We start from the raw sequence: 23319 nt of genomic DNA, 5'->3' as shown, positions 1-23319 counted from the left end.
GCGTCCTCAATCGTAAAATTCTCAGACGGTCTCTCCTCCTTCTTTACAGAAAATATATTCAGATGATACATGTACATTCCTTTTTATATATGTTACCGCTAAAGCGTATAATTAGTTATTTCATAGAATAATTAATTATAATTTAACTACCGAGAATCGGTATTTCATGAAATATCTAGGTATTATATATAATATCGATATTATATACTTTTACAATAAAGGCGTCGAAACTGATATAGACGTCCTAAAGAGATATACCCCTATTTCTTAGAAAGAGTATTGTGTTAATTAAATGGCGCGAGACACTACCGTGTCTCTTGATTAATTTAAATTAAATAGAACCGTTTTGAAATATTCCATTAACTTAATTACTAAATTACTATTTACGCTGCATATCAAAAGCCTGACAAAACCACATATAGATTAAAAACATCTTATTGAAGCTTCTATTCTGTGTTTCTAGGTGACTAAATATTACAACACTTTCTCATAAGTAAATAACGTCTACTTTTACAATTTTTAGTACAATATATCAGAATCAAGTATCAAATAACTTTATATCCTAAACATATGTTCTGAATGTCTAACTGATTTTTAACGTTATTTTCTTAAAAACTAGAAACGATATTATAAAAAGTATAATACCATCTAATAGGAGGCAGTTTCTAGTATATATATGTGTATACAAATTTTTATTTCGAGCTTTAAGTTAAGAGATAATCTCCACAAACAAAATGGTATGTCAGTTTGGCGTCTTTCCTCTATATAGGTATATAAATGTATATGTATACATATACACATATCAAATTTTGTGGAAATAAAAATTAGCTATTTTTTTATTATTTATATGCATTCATACAGAGATAATAAATGTAATAATAAAGATAACAAATAATATTAATAATATTAAAATTAATAGTAATATTTTTATTCTCCATTATTTATCCGAAACGATAATGACAGATATCGCAGAAATCAACGTGATTAAGTGGTATATTCACACTTCAACAAAATTTGTCCAGCTCTCACCAAATGTATTACTAAAATTAAGAACAATGATTGTTTAAGAAGCATATCCAGTAATGACATTTACTGAAAAATTTATTAGACCGTTCGTCCTTTTTCTCTTTTTTTTCGATTGATTCGCTCGATTAGCAAAAACACACGATCAAGAGCAAATGGATCTCTCAGAAACAACGAGCAGTTGGAAATAGTTCGCTTAATCGTTCCTCTCTGACAATATATCGATACTCTGGTTCGGCGGCGTTATTTTCGCTGCCGACGACAACGCGGCTACCCGATATAATTAACCCGCAAATGCTAGTCTCAGCTTACCGCACACCACCATCGTCTATAATTTGGCGGCAGAACTATATATACATCGGCACGCGGCACGAGATACTGCACTATTTAACGATATAACCGATATATCGTAATTACCCCCGATGCGCCGTTCTGCCAATTCTCTGTAAATAGTAATACAATTGAAAATATTTTTGCCAAATTGAAATCTGAATATTCATCTGTTTATAAAACTGATATTGATTAAGATGTATGTGTGTGTGTAACATTGTTTTATATTAAACTGAAATAATTGCTAATGTAGTTACAATTTGGAACGAGACAAGCGCGCGCAAACTCGCGTTCATCCTTTTTTCCTCGATATCGTTTAAAGTTCCACGTTGCTTTCATTCGTCCAGAGTTAGCCTTAATACCGCATTATCTCGAACACCTTAACTCGAGAATTATATTACTTTCGTTAGAAAGAAATCACCTCTCGAAACTTCCCAACGAGACTCTAAACGAAATGTGACCGAGCATGAAAAATGTGTTAAATAAATCTCGCGTAAACTCTTTCACAAGTAGAACATTTTTCAGGTAGAATTAAACCATATAGGAAAAAATTGATTTCATTTCTGCGTTGTTACATCGTTCGAAGCCAAACAATATATAATATTTAATAAATAATATAAATATTTAATAATGTATGTGTAATACTATGTAATTTATGTTACGAATATAGTGATAATATTGTTCGTAACGTAAATTACATAGCATTACACACATACATTATTAAATATATATTTTATGTTATTTATTACATATTATATATTGTACGTATATTTTATATATACATATACAGGGTGGGGCAATAACTATTACCACCTTAAATATCTTCTAATTTATAAGGTCCAGAGGAAAATTTATGTAATCAAAATTATACGGTACGAAGGGGGCTAACATATGGCGATAATAATTTTTGTTCTGGTGGAGGCGCTTCGAAGATATCAAGGTCACCTTCATTTTTTTTAATAGGTTCGGTATGTTTTTTTCCCATAATTTTATAGAGGAGCTTAAAACAAGTACGGAACTCATGACACAAAATTATTGAACAAGATTAAATGTAAATGAAAACGATAAAAAATACATTTTTATATTAAATGAAATTTACGTTTAAAAGATGTACGAAATGACGCTTTATTAATATGTTTTGTCGGAATGTTTTGATTTTGACATTCCTCATAAATGAGGATCAACTTGTTCTTCAAACGGATACATCGATGAAAATAAATAGGATTTTAAATGTTCGACGCGAAGGCTGAGTGCGATTAGGATATCGTTCAGCGTATAAATTTTGCGCTCTCACTGAATTTTTTTGACATTCTCCATAAATGAGGATCATGTCGACTTGTTCTTCAAATGAATACATCTTGCACGATTGACTTATCTATCGATACTACTTTTTATGTTTATCTTATCCTGTGAACTTATTAAGATGGCCTTTAAAGGGTCTTTGTTTTCATTGAAATAAGTTTACGTCACTATTTATTTTCATCGATGTATCCGTTTGAAGAACAAGTTGATCCTCATTTATAAGAAATGTCAAAATCAAAACATTCCGACAAAACATACTAATAAAGCGTCATTTCGTACATCTTTTAAACGTAAATTTCATTTAATATAAAAATGTATTTTTTATCGTTTTCATTTACATTTAATCTTGTTCAATAATTTTGTGTCATGAGTTCCTTACTTGTTTTAAGCTCCTCTATAAAATTATGGAAAAAAAACATACCGAACCTATTAAAAAAAAATGAAGGTGACCTTGATATCTTCGAAGCGCCTCCACCAGGACAAAAATTATTATCGCCATATGTTAGCCCCCTTCGTACCGTATAATTTTGATTACATAAATTTTCCTCTGGACCTTATAAATTAGAAGATATTTAAGGTGGTAATAGTTATTGCCCCACCCTGTATAACGTCGTGAATATATATTATCACGACGTTTAGATGAATTGAATCCAATCAAAGATACAATCTCATCACGTAATAGGACGAATTACAAACACGTGTGATGGTTCGCCCTTTGCGGCCTTGCGGTAAATACACGCTACTGGCATCCGATCTACTCCTATGAATTCCTCGTACATTCATATGCACTTTCGCAGAGATACTTCCTCTATCGTTTCCCCTAATGATCAATTCAGTCACCGCGGACATTCGCATGCAATCTCGCGAGGAATTCTTGACGCGCGACGTCACCGTCAGGCAGAACCACCGTCTGCCCATAAAAATAGCGCGAATTCGGCTAATCAAAAATATAATACGTACATTAAAATATATCAAAATTTATTTCATGATATTTGAAATATCAAATATAATACAAAAATTAACACCGCATATATTGAGAGAGAAATGTCACTTTAGCTCTCAATATATGCGGTGTTAATTTTTGTATTATATTTGATATTTCAAATATCATGAAATACATTTTGATATATTTTGATGTACGTATTATAAATAAATGTATAAACAAGGATTTATGAATGCTATAAAAATTCATATCTGCCGCAAAGAAACGATCTCCATTTTAAGAGAGAGAGAACGTTCTTTGAAATCCTATAAATATTATAATCGAACATCTCACACTCACGCAACACACGCGTCACATACGATTCCATTACAAACGTAGGTATCGTATCATACGCTCTTTTTTTTCTACCCCAGAATGTTAATGCAACCCGTCGTTTCGACCGTAGAATGTGCACCTGCAAGACGCAGCTGAGGGGACGCCTACCTAACGAATTTGTAACGGTGCACGAGGAACGCGGGGGCGGAAGGCTCCGATTTTTCTCAGAGAGACTCGTCGACATCAGGCCGTTTCTCGGCGTCGGTCGAAATTGAAATTCCACTCGAGTACGCATCGATCCCACGTCGTTTAGCGCGACCTCGTTGTCCCTTTGAAGACAACCGCCGTGCCTCGCAGCTGCGGCAGATTGGGATACCACGGTTGCACCTGCAACGGTTGCACTTGCATCATGCAGCGTGCCGCACCGCGCTTGCGCACGTGCGCGCGAGGTCAGTCGTTTGCGCCCTTCATCAGGCGGGGATGCCCGTCCGGCGACTGTGCTTGTTAGCAACGTGCCTTCGTAAACGAGCACACGCCGCGATTCTCAATAGGCGTATCATATATTAAACCGTATGTGCACGTGCATACATAATGCACGTCCGGTCGTGCGTTTCCGCGATCGACGACGTGCGAGAGCCCGCCAATCAGCTACGTCGCTGCGTTCAGGTGCTCCTGATGCATTGAGCATCATTTCTGAACGTCTGTGTGCATACATTAGTGGCGTCCGTGTAACTCCGAATGCGCAAGCTGATGTAGATTTTAGCGAATTGCGAGGAAATGTGTTAATTCTACTTGAAATATGACAGATGTTATGCCTCAAGTACATTATGCTTGAACGTAGACGTGTACATGTCAAACTGATGTTTTCTTAAGCATCGGACCGTGTATTGGAGATTGAGATTGCAATCTGGAGTTTGGGATTTGACGTTCAAACCAAAACGTTGCCTACTACATTTCAGAAACGAAAATATTACTTAGATCTCAATCATTGAGTCAACTCAAATTATCCCAAAAAGGATTCCGAAAAGATAGAAGACTATAGATTGATAGAATATCAGATAGAAAAAGATAGAAAGCAGATGTAGCTTTCTCTCTCTAATAAAAGAAGAGTGAGTGATAAGAAAGAGTGGAAAGTAGGCACTCTTCTTTTATTATTAGGGAGAGAGAGCTACACCACATCTGCTTTCTCTATCCTTTTCTACCTGATATTCAACGCCAAGAGAAAGAGCGTGGAGAACACGCTTGGTCTATTCTTACTACGTCTATGGCAACCACGGATGAGAGAATCGGCACCATTCGCCACTCACCGATTCACCATTTTACTACCATAGTACATCATATGGTATTCCATGTTCTTGAACAGCTGCACACAAAACAGACTTCGTGCATCATACATCATACATCAAGGAATATTGTTACCCCCGCGACGTTAAGTTGGGCGACAAGATCGCCGAAGTCGCTCTGTCAATTACACCTGTTGCCACGCTATTTGCCTCCGTATCCAATCGCGAAATTGTAGTCCCGTGTACTCGCAAGCGGGTATGTTGGCAACGTTTAATACCACCATGTCTGCTTGGGCGTTCCTCGCGCGAATAACGCGCCGGGCGCGAAGTGTTCTATGTACATGCAATTGCACTTTATTGCGTGTCCCACGACACCTGGGACGACTGTCGCTCAGTATCTCCCTCTTGCGCCGACCGGAACATGTACCTCATCTCCTTCCCGCCTGTCTTTGTCACTGATGGCTGCGGGCGACGAATTACCCCGTAGACGCATTCGACAGAACACATAAATGCCGGTATGTGTATATATTACGCAATGTCGCAGGCTGGGTTTGATGGAAGATGCAGTAATTTTGCGGTAGCGTATGTACAGTTATTTTATAACTAATGAAGTGCTGGAATGTAGCTCTATTATAGCAAGCTTACTAACAAGTAACACTACCCAAGTGTCACACGCCGATTTTGATAAGCTTTGAATATGTTGTTGTCTAGGTCAAAATATGAGATACATATTTTTTTATATCGGCCCGTTTTGCCATTAAGGGGGTGAAACACCCTCTTGAAAAAAATCGGGTTTTATATTTCTTAGCGAATACCGTCGAAACAATAAAACATATAAGAAAAAGTTTCAAGTAAAAGTTTTATGGATTCTAATGTACTTTATAACAGTGCAATCAGATTTTTCGAAAATGTCATATTTTTCGAAATTCCTTTCCCCCTCCACAATTTTTGGATTTTTGGAATACGGACGGGGTGCGTATGTAGCGATATAGAGGTACTTTTAGCTTATTTTTGAAAAATGCGTTTTCAGAATATGACCTTATCATATATGGTTGAATTGTCGTTAAATATGCTTGAAGTTTTGCTGAAAGATAAATTTTAAAATTTTCAATGGTGTTTCACCCCCTTAATGGCAAAACGGGCCGATATAAAAAAATATGTATCTCATATTTTGACCTAGACAACAACATATTCAAAGCTTATCAAAATCGGCGTGTGACACTTGGGTAGTGTTACTTGTAAGCTACACCGTCCTCATAAAACAGTCATTATTTTCCGTTATATCAGAGATATTTCCTATATTGACATATCTTGGGACCACTTTGCAAATTACAAATAAATCAAATAATGAATAAAATATCCTTTAAATCTTAAACATATAATTATAAATATGATAAGTCATCTTAGCGCTGGTGCGAGATAATTTTTATAACGCATGTACACGCATGTAACGAGTGCACGATGGATCACAAGTGAGCGATAGGCCACATGAGAATGGGCCATTGTGACGTCGAGTTTTAATAGCTCTCCGAGCGGCGGAATGGCGTAATGTCGAAGAACAGGAAAGGGGATCTCTCGAGCAATAATTCTCGCAATCTCGTAATTATTCCTGAGGCCTATTGTATCCCGGGTGCACGCCGGGTCGAAGCCTAGCCGAGTTAAACGGCAAGTATAAGCGCGCCCGTATACCCGCACAAGGCAGAAATTACGGGGCGAAACGCGCACTTTACAGCGAGCATTTATCTTGAAGAGAGCTCTCCGTGGTTTTACATGCGAGCTATACCGAAATTCGCTACGAGCGGAAATTCATTTTGAGCGATTAACCGACGAGCCGTTTAATTCCTCCGTTTCGTGTATCGAATATCGTCGTTTCACGGAAGTTCGTTTTTCAAGACAATTAAGAAACATCGAGCAATTAACATTTTGCATAGCGAGTTAATAATATAAATTACTAAATTTTTTTAATATAATGCCAATCATACAATGTAATAATCCTTTGACGTTATTTTTAATATCCACGCGTTGATGGTATTCATTACTTCGTATTACTCGTACAACTTCCGATTCCACGTTTAATGCAATCGATTACCAATCGGAAATACTTTGATCGTTCACACTGAACATTCGGAGGACAATATTGTTTTTTACTTCTTACTGCCCCGGCAATATTGCCACTAATACGTTGACCAACGTTGACGACCGATATTTCCTCGCCGGCACGGGCACGAGATGAAACTCACCCTCGAACTGTCGTCCGTATCCGGTAAATTTCCCGGTGAAATTTACCGTGCAACGTGTACCGGGAAACGTCGCGGACCGCTGGCGCGTTTTGTGGCGAAAATATTTGCCACGGCTTTTTCAATGTTTTCCACTTGCGACGCGCGCGGCCACGCAATATCAGCGCCACGAGCCACCCCGCACGTTGGGGATGGGGCGTCACGCACACACGTGCACGCCGTCCCGTAACGATGGCGAATGCTCGCACTGCCGCGGGTTTATCTCCATTGTTTTTCAGGCGAATAAACGCGAGCGTTCTCATTTATTGCCGTCGCCATGTCAAGATAGTAAAAGTCCCTTAAACTACGAGGGGGATGCCGGGGGGCGGATATCTCCCGGGAATAACTGCGCGACCGAACGCTGCAGGTTTTTCGATTTTGTAAGCGTGTCACGGCGGATTCGTCGTCCCCTCGTCGTCGAGTCCCATCGATTTAACTTGAATCGTAAAACTGCCGTAACGTTATTGCCCCAACGAAATCGAAACGACCCGAGAAGAAATATTTTCGAGATACCGTGAATAACCGCGAGAATTTCCGTTATGCAGGGTATACTTATGCGGTATTATATTTTGCTGCGACACAATGAATAATACGGATTAAACGAACGGGTGAAATGGTGCAAAATTAACAGTCACTCGAGGCGGCATCGATTAATAAATTGCAGAAATTGCAGAAAATATGATAACGTCACATGATAAACTCATTGACAATCATCCTTGATGCACGTCAGTTGCTCTTGGACGTAAACTATTATGATTGCGTGGGTCGACATCACAATCACACATCGCAGAATAGGAATTAATTCGTAATTAGGTCAGCCAATCGATGAACGTGCATGCAAAGTACTTTTTTTTCTGTGGTTACAAGCGCGAAACCTTTGTGCGTATGTTTTTCCATACATATTCTGTTATTATCCATATTATCAAAAACATTCTTTTGTAGACTTTTAGGATTATAAATATAATCAAAAAGACTCTCGTTTGAAGCACAAAGATAACATCTCTGGGATTTACCTTCCTCTGTTTACTTCGACAATCTCGTTAATTAGAGATGCTTCATTAAGCTTTAATATTCATTAGTTGGCGATGTGCAGATATACTTTTAACGAATACAATTGGCGTGTTTGCAGAAAACGCGTGCACGGACAAAATGAGATAATTACTATATCTCGCCCTGTATTAATAAATATCTTTAAATTAGCAATATCGCGGCAATATTATGCGCAGGTTTTGCGTATTTCGAAATTTATTCGAGCTTAACATGCAATAACAATCAACTTTTCTTTTGCTTTTGGATTTATTTTTCGCATTACAGAATTGTGAGATTATCAGTCACCATAAAATCGTGTGGAAACTGACATGAACGGACACAAACACACACATATGTATCCCTTCCTCCCAAGAGAAAAAGAAAAAGTAAAATTAGATACCCCAATAAATGTTCGAAAAAAGTAGAAGAAAAAAATACAAGCGCAGGAAATCTCTGGGGAAAACAGCTTTTCCAAATAACGACATTTATTTGGGAAAACTTGGAGCGAGAAATAATCTCTTCGTAGCTTTCTCCCTCCGCGTATCTCGTAGGCGTTATCCAACAGTATCGGAACCTTTCGCAATTTCGCCATCGGAAATCCGGAGAGAAGAACGAAGTAAGCGGAGACCGGCTTACGAAAATTATAACACCCGCAATTTCTTCTTTTTGCGCCGCACCGCGCCGATCGTGAGAGCCTCACGAATCCTCCTCGATTAGCACGTACCGGCTCGAAGAAAGCTCGCGAGGATCGCGTCGCATCCGTGACGATATTCCGCGACGAACTTAGTATTGCATTCCAGGAGCGATTTGCCATGCCAGCCAGAAAATTGGAGAACTTCCCGCATTCCGTCGGGATTTCCGCGCGGATTTCGAGCGCGTGTGCGCGCGTGCACCGATTTCCGAAATATTCATATCGACGCCGACTGCCGCGCAAAATTTATATGCGGTACATCGGCCGAATATAATATCTGAATATATATCGCGTATGCACACGATTGCACGCTGTATTCGGCGTAACTGGCACGATGCGAGATGTATTCCGATGCGGCTTTAATTGCACTGCTGGGTCGAGTTCTTCGTCGGGATTCTACGTTCCAGTCGACTAATATTTCGTGATATTTTCAAACTTGTCGGATCCTTCGATCGAACTATCCCCTTTTCAATCCACAATTTGTGAGTATTTTTGATGCTGACGCGTGGGGTGGAAATATCTCGACGAAAACTCTCAAGTAACTCGTATATGCGTATGCCTTCTTGAGGAGAACTCGACTTCGTCTTACATTTATTAAAAATAAAACTTAAGAAATGAGACAACTCTCGCGAGGCAAAAAGTAACTTTGATATCTTTTATAAAAATATTAAGTTCTCGTACAAGAAAGCTGCGTACAACGCAAGCACGTATATTTATCACAATCGAATCTTGCCGCGAACGATGTAGGAAATCGGCAGCTATAAATCGATCATCCTTCTTTGAACGCCCTGCAGTATTGTTCTCATTTCTCACCCCTCGCGTCGATCGGACGTCGATCGGACGTCGATCCTTTAAGCAGATCGCGTGTGGATGGAGCTCATCTGTCAAATTGGGGGAGCGGATAATGAGCTGGCAGACCGAAACAGTGTCGGGCACCGTTCGAAGCATCGACTAATTCGCGATGGCGAGTCGAGTGCGCGTCGAATCTGCGGTAACAAGACAAACGAGCACACGCGGCTTTCGATCGCAGCACCCGATCATCGAGTGAACGTCAGAGACTCGCTGCTGGTATCTACCATGCCGCATCTAAATCCAGACGGACTGATGGGATGAAACGGTCCAGTTCCCCGTGGCGTGGCGCACCGCCTTCCTTCAGAACGGACAGTTGAAATGTGTCTGTCGGTGGAACGCAAACGCGGCTAATTATCTGACGGGATATGTGTGGCATGTGGAAAGATTTTTCAATGGATCATACGCGTCTCACTGCCGCTTAAGCGTGCCGACAAATTTTTCTAGCAGTTAATTGACTCGGTTATTCAAAGTTATTCAAAGCTAATTAAATTATGATCAAAGAGCAAAGAGGGATCGGAGTTTATAGATATAATTCGAGTAAGAGTCAATGGAGATGTAGGACTGGCACGTGAAATGTGCGAGTAAAGGGGTTTTCAACGACTTGTCAAGTAACTATTAAATTAATATGAATATTCTACAATTACTGATAACAGGTTGCTCTGAAAATATATTAGATCATTAAATAAGTAATTCGAGTCGTTTAAATGGCGGTACAACACAATGTAGCGATGTTTTGGAGAATAGTTTTTTTTAAATTGTATAAAATTAATTTTTTAATTTGTAATTAAAAGTTAAATTTGTATTTAAGTTTAATTAAAATTATGTTGCGCTATATCATAAGTACGTATTTAGTTCGATTCATCGCCATCTAGACGCGATTCGAATTACTTAGTTAATGACCTAATATTATTTATACGATCATTCATACAAACCGTTATTTCCCGACGCTTTTACTTTTTACCGTTTCACTTTTCAACAATCAATTGACGTTTTTGCAATGCTAAAGCATCATTGCTCGTCACGCGCTCGTCAGTCCGTCAATTATTCCGATTGACGTGAATTGCGTGAAGAATGCTTGGAGCCCAAGCTCCACGCTTGGGCCGAACAGACCTCCCATGATTCTCCGAGGCTCGACTAGAGCCTCGGGAAGTGCACTCGAATGTAAACCAACGGAATAACGACCATAAACCAGCGGCGTGACATAGCACGAGCCGATAATGTACGGCGTGCGGTGTTCGCGTTGCCTATTAATTCGCTGTTAATGACGCCCGAAAAGCCGGTTAGACCGAGACGTTCCTCGCGCCGAACCTTCCGATAAGTATTACTCCTTGCACGGGGGTTGAATAGTTTAATTCTGGGATTTCCGTAAGGAGCGGAAAGCGAGAGAAGCGACGTGGCAAAGGCACAGGGGAGGACCCATAGAGCACTCTCTGCGGGGCTGGGAGAATAATCAGGAACGGAAATTCGCGAAAGAGACGCAAGACAAAGAGACGAAAGGACGATATTGTAGGGAAACCGGCTGTAATTGATGAAGGCACTTTATTACGAGCGGAGTGAATGTTGATTGCAGCTCGGCGCCGATGTTTGCGCGCTTTGACACAGTGCTAGAAATATCATTCCGCGACAGTGTATCTGTTTCATGTGAATGCAACGAGTAACTCGCGAATCTGCAGGAAAAGCAGATGACTTCGTTGAGAAGTTGAATCTCGAGATACGTTAGTCCGTGACTAAAATATTTCGTATACTTTAAAACGATGAAATCTTGATGTATATAGTCCTATTTTATGGCGTACTTTTGTATAAATTAAATATAAATATACGAAAATTATATTATACGACTTTTCTCTCTGCAGCGTTTTAACATCGTAACACTAAATGTTGGAAAAGAAATTTCTTTTCGGGTTATTTAAGAAATAAAATAAAATTAATTATTTCATGATTACGCGGAATGTCTTATAATCTCATTTCGCCAAACCAAAATTAAAAATGAGGATGCGACAGAGAAGCTCGAACTAGATTTTCGGAACTCGGATCGTGTCGACGATTCACCCCAGCGGAATAAATAATATAGGGGTGAAAGTGTGGCCTTGGGGCGTGAAACTGGACCAGGACGATGGTCGAGGGTCAATAAATTTCTCACGATTGAAAACCATTCTTTCGAGGGACATTAATTAAATAGCGCGTCGATGTTATCGCAACACGGCGCGTTCACACGTGCGGAGAAAAGCCATGATTAATAGGTCTCGCCCCCGCGTGGAAGAAGGATTATTTTCTTTCTGGCACGATGCTGCACTAAAGATTTCGTGAATAGACGCCGCTTTTCTCTTGCAACTGTTGCAACTGTTGCCGAGACTCTTAGAGATTTCAAACCAGAAAAGTTGGAAGAGAAATTCTCAAAGAGAGACAGAAAACAGTAACACCAAGGACATTTTAAGAAACGTTCATGAATGTGGAGATAGTGAATAGCTTTCTCGCAGTCTTTGCAATTTCAAATCCGCAGCTCTAAAAACAATGAGAAATAGGATATCTAAATATAAATACCATAAGCACAGAGGAATAAATGTTCCTCGGAATAAACATTGAAAATTCAGAATGCGAGATTTTCTCAAGTGGAACAGCTTAATGTTCGCGATTTGCAGAGTTAGGGACGTGATCGCCCGCCGGCCGGCCATGAATAAATCATAGGATATTTACACCTCCTATTAACGCGGTCCTATTTGGTCTTACGATAAATCGCGTGGAAAGCGGCGTAATAGCCCGTTGCCACTACATTAATATTGATACTTTAGAAATCCAATAACGCCTGCAGGAAGAAAAGCCGAGGCGTTTCTCGTCGTAGATTATTAATATGTACACTGACATTGTTACCATTAACGTAACATTGTTACGTTAACATTAACGGTAAAGGCGTTACATTGTTATGCCAGTCGATTTTCATCGCTTTACAATTATTATTATTTCTTCTTCATCAAGAAAGCGTGGAGCGTGGTCCGCAAGCGTTTGTTCGCGTCTCGAGCGAACAATGCAGCCAAATGCGAGTCGCGTCGGCTGGTTTCATTCATTCTCCCAGAACGGATTAGAATGGAAATGGCCGACCGTCGCTTGAACGCGAATCAAAACTTCGTTGGCAGGTAATCTTAAAAGTAAAATCCGCGAGCTCTTTTAACGAACAGTCAGAACGCGGAACTAACATGCGCGCGCGGGCGATTTTATAATTGCGTTTTCCCTGCTCGAATGAGGGCGTCCGGTTCTTGTTACGACATACGTTCCGGCCCCGATTATGCGACTACGCCGGAAATTTATGGCCACTAAAACGCCTCGCCGCCGGCCAACGCTTTTCGTTATTCCGCGAGTCCCTTTTAATTAAACGAGCGCCGTCCACGCAGAGCCCTTCGCAAAACGCGTTGCGCGTTGCACAGAGCTCTCGTTTGTCCGCGGGATCACGAAATCTGCTTGCATCGAGTCGATATTGCGCGATGAAAATCACGGTTGCAATAGAATATATTTTATACCGATCTACCTTCCTCTTTCCTATTATGATCGCTTCATCGATTTTTAAGAAATCGTTCGTAAAAACCTCTAAGATTTTTTATTTTTATTTTAATTTATCTGAGTTCTTTGGAAAAATCTATTATTATTATTTTCAATGTATTGTTTTAATAATCTAAGTTCTTTGGAAAAATTATTTGGAAAGGAAGAGATATAAGAGTAAATAATCTGCTGAGATAATTGAGATAATAATTAAAATGACGATAAATACAGTCATTTGATTTTTAATCATGCAAGTTCACGATTTCGTGTCTGCTATTCTGGGGAAATGTAAAGGGTTAATTGCACCGACACTGTGACATGACCCTTCGCACGAGTGTTGGGCCATTGTTTACTACTGACATCATTAACCCTCGGCACTTTATGTTACACGATGAAGTAACTTACCCTTACACACACGTCAGCAAAACGACATTGAGTAGCAAACGTTAAACGTTTGAAACGCGAGAACGTAACTTAATTGATACTCGACCCTTTCTTCATAAGTCAATGAATATCATAGACTAACATTATTATTACAAATAACAATCGGAAAATTAAGAATAAAAGTTAAACGTGAGTTAATCAGAAATTAATTCATGAGATTCGATTTCAGTTCGAGTCTCGACCTCCAAAATTTCATCGCACTCGGATACCACAGGAACTCATGCTTTCACGTTGATCCTATCGTTCCAATAAATTTCTAATCAACTCGAAGAGCTGCCTGTTCAGTTTAAGCCGATCGAGCTGCCGATCGAACGAAAGAAATTGCGTGTGCAGTTTCGCCTTCGGTTCGCGTATTCATCGAGCGTGCCGTATCCACGAGATCCACACAAAGATCCGAAAACAATTGCAGACGCTCTTTCAAAGGTTTAATTACTGCTTTCGCCGGCACGACTCGATATCGGAAAGCGCGCATCAAGACGGCGCTCAATATCGACGGAAGCCGGTCGGAGGAAGCGGAGGTAATCGATCTTTTATTCATGTCGCATCCACCAGCGCCCCGCACTTCGGCACTTCCTGTCTTCCGCGCGTCCAAACTACGTCCGAACGTGTCATTCGCGCAATAATGTGCTATGACGCGGATGACATGCAGATGACGCTACTGCTCTTGGCTGCACTTCGTCACGTACGCATACAATGGAGAGAGAACACCCTATTCGAGTGCACGTTTCTTATAAATACGGAAGCCGCTCGTAAATCCCCGCATCGACATCAAACGGAGAGGTGGGATTCGGGACGAGGGTTTAACGAGTGAAAAATTATGTTGTATGTGTCCTCCCGCCAGAGAAATTAAGTCTTCCGTTACGGCGCGTTTGAAATAAAAATCGCTCAATGTGAATTGAGACGAATTATTACTTAACATAATCAAAAATAAATGTAATAAATTATGTACATTATATATATATATATATACAGGGTGTCCCGGGTTTTAACCGACAAACTGCGGGAGCATATTCTACTAGTGGAAATAAGAAAAAATTCTTATATCGAGTTTGCTTAGAAATGCTTTATTACAAAGTTATAAACCAATATTGAAAAGAAATATCAGATAAGTAACAACGGATTTTTTCACAAAAATAAAAATTATCTACGCAATGATTTAGTGACGCATTTCAAAATGTTGTCCTTGCACATCGATACAAGCTAGACATCGACGTAGTACAGAATTTGTTACAGTACGACATTCCTGAAAATTTTGTTGCATCTCAGTAACTGAATTAGTAATTCGTTGCTTTAAATCTATCTGGTACTCTCCTGTTAGGAAATCTACGTTGATACTCTCGTACGGCAGCTCGTGCATTTCCGTCACAGAATCCGTACACGAAATGAATATCGGTGTATTCCTCATTTGAAAACACTTTTGGCATTCTGATAATAATTGCTAGTTGACACGACGATTGAAATCTAACAGCTACTCTTGTGAAAGTAACAATCATACTGAATCGTTTCAACATAGTGAACATGAATACATGTGAATACACATAACATAAACATCTTCGACCTTCCAAATTCTACACTATGTTCCGTTGTTACTTATCTCATATTTCTTTTCAATATTGGTTTATAACTTTGTAATAAAGCATTTCTAAGCAAACTCGATATAAGACTTTTTTCTTATTTCCACTAGTAGGATATGCTCCCGCAGTTTGTCGGTTAAAACCCGGGACACCCTCTGTGTGTGTGTGTGTGTGTGTGTGTGTGTGTGTGTGTGTGTGTGTGTGTGTGTGTGTGTGTGTGTGTGTGTGTGTGTGTGTGTGTGTGTGTGTGTGTGTGTGTGTGTGTGTGTGTGTGTGTGTGTGTGTGTGTGTGTGTGTGTGTGTGTGTGTGTGTGTGTGTGTGTGTGTGTGTGTGTGTGTAAATGACTGACCATGTTTGGAGAGTGCATATATACGTCATTCCTAACGAACGGATTCTAATTTTGGATTTCAGAAGAGAGGACGCTACGTTCGTCCGTTTGGTATTTCCTGTACTACAGATATTGTTTCTGGAACAATGTTTGTGTGTGTATGAATAATTCTTAAATCTTGATAAATGCTCGTGAATGGAATTATTACATAGAGCTCTGTGATTGGACGGCGAGAACTTAGTTGCATGACGAATATGCGAGGCCGATAAACGGGGTAGGAACGAAGGAAGGATAACGAGCTATTCGCAATCGGACTCGAGATGTATCGGGAATTAATTTTACAGCCCGTTCGTCTGTTTTTGTACGAAGTTTGAGCCACGCGTTTGCTGTTTTATCGGCTACGCGTGTGATGCATATCTATGCACAAAAAGTGTTTCCAGCGCATCGCCGGTTTACGTCGCAAACGCAAATCTTTTATCATGTAACGCGCATGAGCGATGAAACGCGCGTATAAATTTTATTCTCTGGCGTATGAAAATAATCCCTGTAACATAATAGAATTATAATAGAACAATATAACAATATAACAATATAATAATTCAATAAAATAAAATGACTAACGTGCAATTGTATTACAGTATCAGATTTATTAAAACGTTTATCAACGTTTATTAGAATATTGTTTATTAGACTAACGCTTGCATTTTAACATTTTAACATTTTTTTAATTGTGTGAAAGTCTTGAATCAAATATTACTCAAAATCTTCTGTCCGTGGGCGGTAATCTCGACAGGAGATTACGACCATTTCACATTCATTTCAACGACACAATTGTCTATAATAGTTTTATATTTTAATCTAGTTCTACAAATATTCAATCAAGTTTTCAAAGGATCTCATTCAAGCTCGAAAGCTACAACATAAGCTACAAAGTAATAACTGTGCTAGGAGAGAAGAGGAAAAGTGCCAGCACGCGCAAAGGCAGAAGGCGGGACGGGTTTACGTTTCAAGATTCCATTAAAAATGCAATCGCATGAAAGTGAACAATAAAAGCGCAAGAGCGCGAACACAAACGCGTAACAACCGGCGACAGAGCGAAAGTGGCAGCGGAAGGAACGGAGGTACGGGGAAAATACGAGATGGAAGAGTGAGAGAACGCGATAAATTACAATGACATTCAATGTCGCACGTCGGAAGGATTTTTAATGAAAGATCGTAACGAAAGGGTGGTGACAGAATTCTGAACTTCGTAATTCCGCTTCTGCACGCGCGACTGTCCACAAAGGACGCGCGTCGTCACCTCCATCACTCGTTACCCGCGAATTATTTATTCTATGGGCTCGTCAATATTGAATTTCGATGCCTATATTATTGAAACATCCCGCTAGTAATTTGCCTCCACGTCCGTAATCGTCCAATCCGCTTAATTTCATCGGAATCGGCCGGATTGAACCGACTGGAAATCGCGCGTTTCCGAAAAGCGCAGCGTCACTGGCCCCGGCGATTTATAAACGCGCGGATTTGGAATTCGTTGCAGCAAATTCGTCTGCCTGAATTTGTAATATGTTGCGCTGCGAGGGCGAGGGCACGAACACAACAATGAGGAGGAAAACGTTGGATCGATGAAATGAAAAATATATAGATAGATAGATAGATAGATAAATTTATTGATCTTTAGCATACAGCCAAGAAGTAGGAACTTGGTTTACAATCTAGCAAGAATTTATCTCATTCGTATCTCTCACAATTTTTCCTAACTTTCTCGATAGCGCTGATGCACAGTACGGTTTCTACATAAAGATGATGCGTTTGTCACGTTTTTAGATAGTCCGATACTTCTCGGTAAACGTGTAAATGCCACTTCGCCGTATATAATTAATAAAGTATAATATAATTAACCCCTTGCCGTACGAATTAGTTTGGCATCGCGCGGGCCAAATCGCTACCACGAGTCTGACTCGTGATTTTCACTTTTGACCCGGATTCCATATGACGAATCAGACTCTCTTAAAATTTAATTATTGACGAACGATGAATATGTACGTAGCAAGTACGCGATTCAATTATAAGTACATTTCTGTTTCCGCCCTATCATCGTTTATTTTCACAAACAAGACTTCCGCATCAGCACCGTATAGCAGTCCCAACGTCGATTAGCTTCTCTCAGTAACATGTTTCGAACTCCCCGATGCTGTTATCTAATAAACCGCGAGACGTTCATACTAATAATCTGATGCGCGACGTTTGCCAAAATCCCTCGAAGTTGCTCGTTCGCCAGTTTCCTATTCCTCAATATCAGTCAAAAGTTTGGCCATTACTTCCAGAATTTGTGCCACGGAATACAAACGTTAAATGTGAAGTCGCTCGTCGGTGTCATCATTGTGCGGAATGTGTTTCATGCAACGCGTGGAAAGACACACATGGAGATTTTTTTAAAATTAGAGATAACTCATGCAAGATAATTTAAATAATATCTTACGTATTGAGCGATGTAACAAACAGCTGCCAGTCACTCGAAATGGTCAAAGATATTTCTTAACTCCATAGATCCACGTACTGCTAAGGCAAGGCGCACGAACTATGTATCTCTTAGGGCAGGGTGTCCGACCTTTTGGCTTCCCTGGGCCACATTGGAAGAAGAAGAATTGTCTTGGGCCACACATAAAATACACAAACTCCAACGATAGCAGATGAGCAAAAAAACGGGTCAGGTGCATAATTTTCGTGATATCCGCCACCACAGATAAGCAAAAAAGTCCTCACATAATAATCTTAATTATGGGGCGAAATGTACATATCTAAAACTTCATTAATTTTTTGATATTTTTTATTATAAAAGTAAAAGAAAAGAGGGCAACATAAAACTAGTGGGATATATTTGACATTGTATTTGAGAAACTAATGCAATCAATATCTGTGTTACGTCCCGACAAGTCTCCTTTTTCTTCCGGATTCCTTTTTTTCATTTAACCGTCATATGCCAATGTCACTGCCTTCAGACAAACTTTCTCTTTTATGATCCATCCCAAAATTCCTTTCCTAACAACCTCTCAAAGGACCAAGGTTGCACGCTTAGTCATCTTCCCCGACATAGCGCCTAACTTACACTTACTTAGACTTACGCACGAGATATATTTTTATAGCATTTTAATTATAAGTAAATATTAAGCAGGTCGCGCGTCCTGGAGGCGAAGCGTGACCATATCTCTTGAATTGTTTTCTCATATATCGATATAGTCACTCTCCAAGGTTCGGTTTAAAACGATATGTCTATTGCATAATGTTAACGCACAGATTAACGATACCAATATTTGTATTCCCGTTGTTTAAAAACAAGATAAAATCATATATAAAATACCATAAGTATATATACGTATAAGAATCGTTAGAACTTTCGCGAAGATTCTGTAGGCCAAGAGCGGGGATTTGCGCGGGATCCTCCCTCTCTGTCTATGCCTGTTGCAGCCGTTTTCGAGATCTCCCATTGGCTAAAGAAAATTCTGTTGCTCACGATTTTGGTATAAAAGGAACCAACCAAGGTTCCTGGCTTTCTTTTCTTTTCTTCTTTTCCTGGTTCTCCACCGGCTCTCTTCACTCATATCGCGGTTAGAAAGAAGTACAGCAACGAGATCTCCAAAACGGCATCAACGCGATCACAACTCAAGGTTCATATTTACTTCTCCCTCACTCTAAATTCATTCAACATTGTCGATTAATCAACTCGAATAAATCCAATATCTTAGTAATTAACTATCCAATTAGTAATTGAATCTCCGACTCTCGCATTCCTTTTCCGACCATTTAAATTATCCTTAAATCGCAAAACGCACACGACTTGAGTCCCTGGGGTAATTGCTTAAATGCATTGACTCCAAAAACTAAAATATTAACGTTACATCCCGTAACATCTGCAATCGAGTTACAAAAAAAGATCGCAAAAAATTTCATAATGTTTAAGTAAGTTTACGATTTTGTGTTGGGCCGCATTCATAGTCGTCCTGGGTCGCCTGCGGTCTGCAGCCGCGGGTTGGATCAAGCCTGTCTTAGGAGATGCATGATACAAATTGACGCCAAGGCCAGTGAACACTTTAGTTCTGGTCATAATAGAACCTTTAACCAAATCGACATACAAGTATATTAGCTCAGGATCATTTGCAACTAGCGGAATGTATGTACACTGATAGCGACTGGGAAAATTTTCGAAATCATATTAGGTCGGTGCATAAGTTCTTGCCGGTTTGCAATTTTTCTTTATTAAAATGAAACAATCGACACAGCATAAATCAATCAAATTATATTTTCCATCGTTTCCTACGACTTTACCTATCTTTCCTGTACATGCAAATGCCACGTCGAAGGATCACCTTTTGAAGCGATCCATTCATAGGACTGTTACTTTATCGAAGCTTCAAAAGACTTCGAAGGAACGAAGGAATCTTCGAAAGTACGATCTTTCGAAGAATTGAAGCTTCGAAGCTTCCTTCGTTTCTTCGAAGGTACACACGAATTCCTTTTCGACAGAGCCGTGTCTTGTTTGTACTAGGCCTGTTAATTTTGATCGAAGGTCGATAACTTGAAATTATGCGGTAATCGATTACATGCAACCAATTTCGTGTGTACCTTCGAAGATGACTTCGAAGAAACAAAGGAAGCTTCGAAGTTATCAAACTTCGATCAAAATTAACAGGCCTGACCATTCATTGACTCATCGGCAAAAACTTACGTATCGACCTAATGTTATAATGTTATATGTATAATGTTCACAGCAGAGCAACCTGCAGTACTCACTAGTATAGCAATCGGTATACAGAGCTTCCATCTGCTTGAACCATCGAGTCCCATAAAGAAAATAGCCATTTTCACTTTGTAGAAATTCTGCAGCAAATTTGTAACTTTTGGAGATTAACATTAGACTTCTTGCAATACGTCTAATCACCAGGACGGCCAAACTGAAAAGAGGATGCTCTCGTGCATGGATGTGCCTTATATACGTTTACGGCACGTTTGTCTACCTGTTCCGAGCACGTAGGATTCGCTCATTGCATGTGGAAAGAAAAAGACTCGAGGCCAACGGCTCACAATAATAAGACAATAAGATCACTTGTCCCAGTACTTTTTACTTATCTTCCATCAACCAGTAACCAGTATCTATCCTGCTTCTACCTTCTGAGAAAAATATTTTCTTTGAATTTAAAAAAGAAAAAAGCGAGAAAAATATATATCCATACAAAACTTATCTTATTAACTTATCTTATAAAAGACATTTTTAAAATATAAGTACAAAATTTTTTAATGGAAAAAGACTTGGCTAGATTTCAAAATGTGACAAAATATGACGAAGACAATGACGTGAATGTGATCAAGAGACTGGGCGCATTTCGTTCAATTGTTTTTGGTTTTTTTTATTTATTTAGTCGTTATCTCCGATGCACTGATTGGTGGATGCAAGGAACCAAGCATGAAATAATGCACACGGAATCCACGCATGCCATCATGCAGTGTTCAATGCACAGCGCGCAGCATGCATTAAAGTAAGCACAGCAACGTGCAAGGCAGCATCATAGAGAATAAGAATAGAGTGCGCGAGTCATATGCACGGAAAGAAAAAAGTAGCTGCCACAGCTAAAAACTGCGTGTGGTAACTAGATTCAGTCGTAATATATGGACAGCTAAATTTTAGCTATGATCCCTATTTTATTAGATAAGGTTCCTAATTCATTAGCTGCAAGAGCAAACATTTTGCTGTAGTTTAGAAATTTATAGCTGCACATGCGCAAAGGCAAAGGCAGAAGGGGCCTTTTTGCAGCTTTCTCTTTCTATTGCTATATCGCTTTTTCAGCTCGTTTACGCGCTCTATTCTTATACCTCTATGGGCAGCATACAAGGCAGCAAGCTTGTATCATCGTGTTACATCGTGTTGAATCTTGCATCGTGTTACTAGGCCTTAAACCTGAGTTACTGTTAGTCTGAATAGGATTATTATTCTAAGGGACCCATTGACACCAATACTTCAATTTTTACAATCCAAGTACAGTTACGCAGTTGTAAAAAAATAAGCGAGAATCAGTAGATTCTCATGTTTTCTCCACGATGAAAATCTCAGCGGATATAACAGCAGGATTGATCATGATACAATTTTATCCTTCAGGCTATCGATAATTATTGACCCTTATAAGGCAATATCAACGAAAAAGGAACAACGCAATTCTGCAACATAATCATAGAGAGTATATTTTTTTCAAATTAGAGATACCTTGTGGAAGATCTATTTACATAACTCATTGCAGAGTAACAAAATGTAAAGAAAACATAAAAGTAACACTTTTGTCACTGACCGAAGCGCGCAAAGCAAAATTTGACCGCACATTCGGGGTACTGGGACTCTCGTCGACGTGCTAGAATATCTTGAGATCTTGCGGAAGATCTATTTATATCTCGGTGACATTTTCTATAAATAACCGTCTATCTTTAAAGTCAGCCGAGCGAGGCGTACGCGATATATTTCTAGCGGGGATATCACGTCGGATATATCAGAAGATCTGTCAAGCAGATACTCCTGTTCCCATTGCTTGCGCACGTTGCGAGGTTGAAAATTTAATCGAGTGCCAGCAAAGTAATACGTACGGATCTGGGTCGTTTTGCCAAAGGCAGCCGACTTGCCGGCGCGCGGATAAATAATGCAAAAAGATCCCCTGCGGTTTCGGCACACCGCATTCAACGTAACTCGCAGTTTACGTTTTTTTTTTACGGCCGGAAGAACAGAATTGCACAATGCGAAGTTTTTGAATGAGAAGGTACATCGCGATTGTAATATAATAATAAGTATTTTGAGGTGCAGGGCAAGTTAACCCGATGAAAACCGCGCGTGCGATCGTCCGATGATAGTGAATTGTCGAATAAAATATTAGATGTATGTTTCAGTCTTTTTTCAACGCTCTAGTATTATTTAAACTTATTTCAAATACATTCTCGCTTGTTTTTGAAGAATTGGCATCGATGTTTGTAGAGCCTATGATTTAACGAACATAACTTCGAAAAACAATAGTGAATGCGATGAGTAACGAAAAGCTACATATGCTTTCCGTGTTTAGCAAAATTTCGGACTTGTCGGACTTGGGCTGGAAAGCTTTTCCGCACGCGACGTATTCGTCCAACTTGGCGCCTTCGAATTATCACTTATTCCAACCGATACAGTACTTTTTAACTGAATAGTACTTTCGAGATGTGACTGAGATACGGAAAAACTTTTTCAACGGAATTCTAAATTTATCCGAGGGATGGCAAAAAATTGTAAAAAAACAAGGGCAAATATTTTGATGACTGAATTGTGTTCCATACATTATGCATCTAAAAAACGAAACATGCAAATACAAAACTTTTGCATAAATCTATGTACA

General features: G+C 39.5%; 1 protein-coding gene and 1 long non-coding RNA gene across 2 annotated transcripts in view; one reads left to right on the top strand and one right to left on the bottom strand.

Annotated features, from left to right (window-relative positions):
* LOC105277614 (tyrosine-protein kinase-like otk) overlaps positions 1–23319 on the top strand; it is a 94617-nt gene that overhangs the window by 65755 nt on the left and 5543 nt on the right. The gene's annotated exons all lie outside the window — the stretch shown is intronic.
* LOC105277613 lies at positions 17570–23317 on the bottom strand. Its single transcript, XR_893648.2, has 2 exons — positions 20711–23317; positions 17570–20032 (listed from the first exon to the last, which is right to left on the bottom strand). It is a non-coding gene; the product is annotated as an uncharacterized LOC105277613 (long non-coding RNA).

Source organism: Ooceraea biroi, chromosome 7 (genome assembly GCF_003672135.1).
Source record: "Ooceraea biroi isolate clonal line C1 chromosome 7, Obir_v5.4, whole genome shotgun sequence".
NCBI classification, from domain to species: domain Eukaryota; kingdom Metazoa; phylum Arthropoda; class Insecta; order Hymenoptera; family Formicidae; genus Ooceraea; species Ooceraea biroi.
This window is presented reverse-complemented; position numbering and strand designations above follow the sequence as displayed.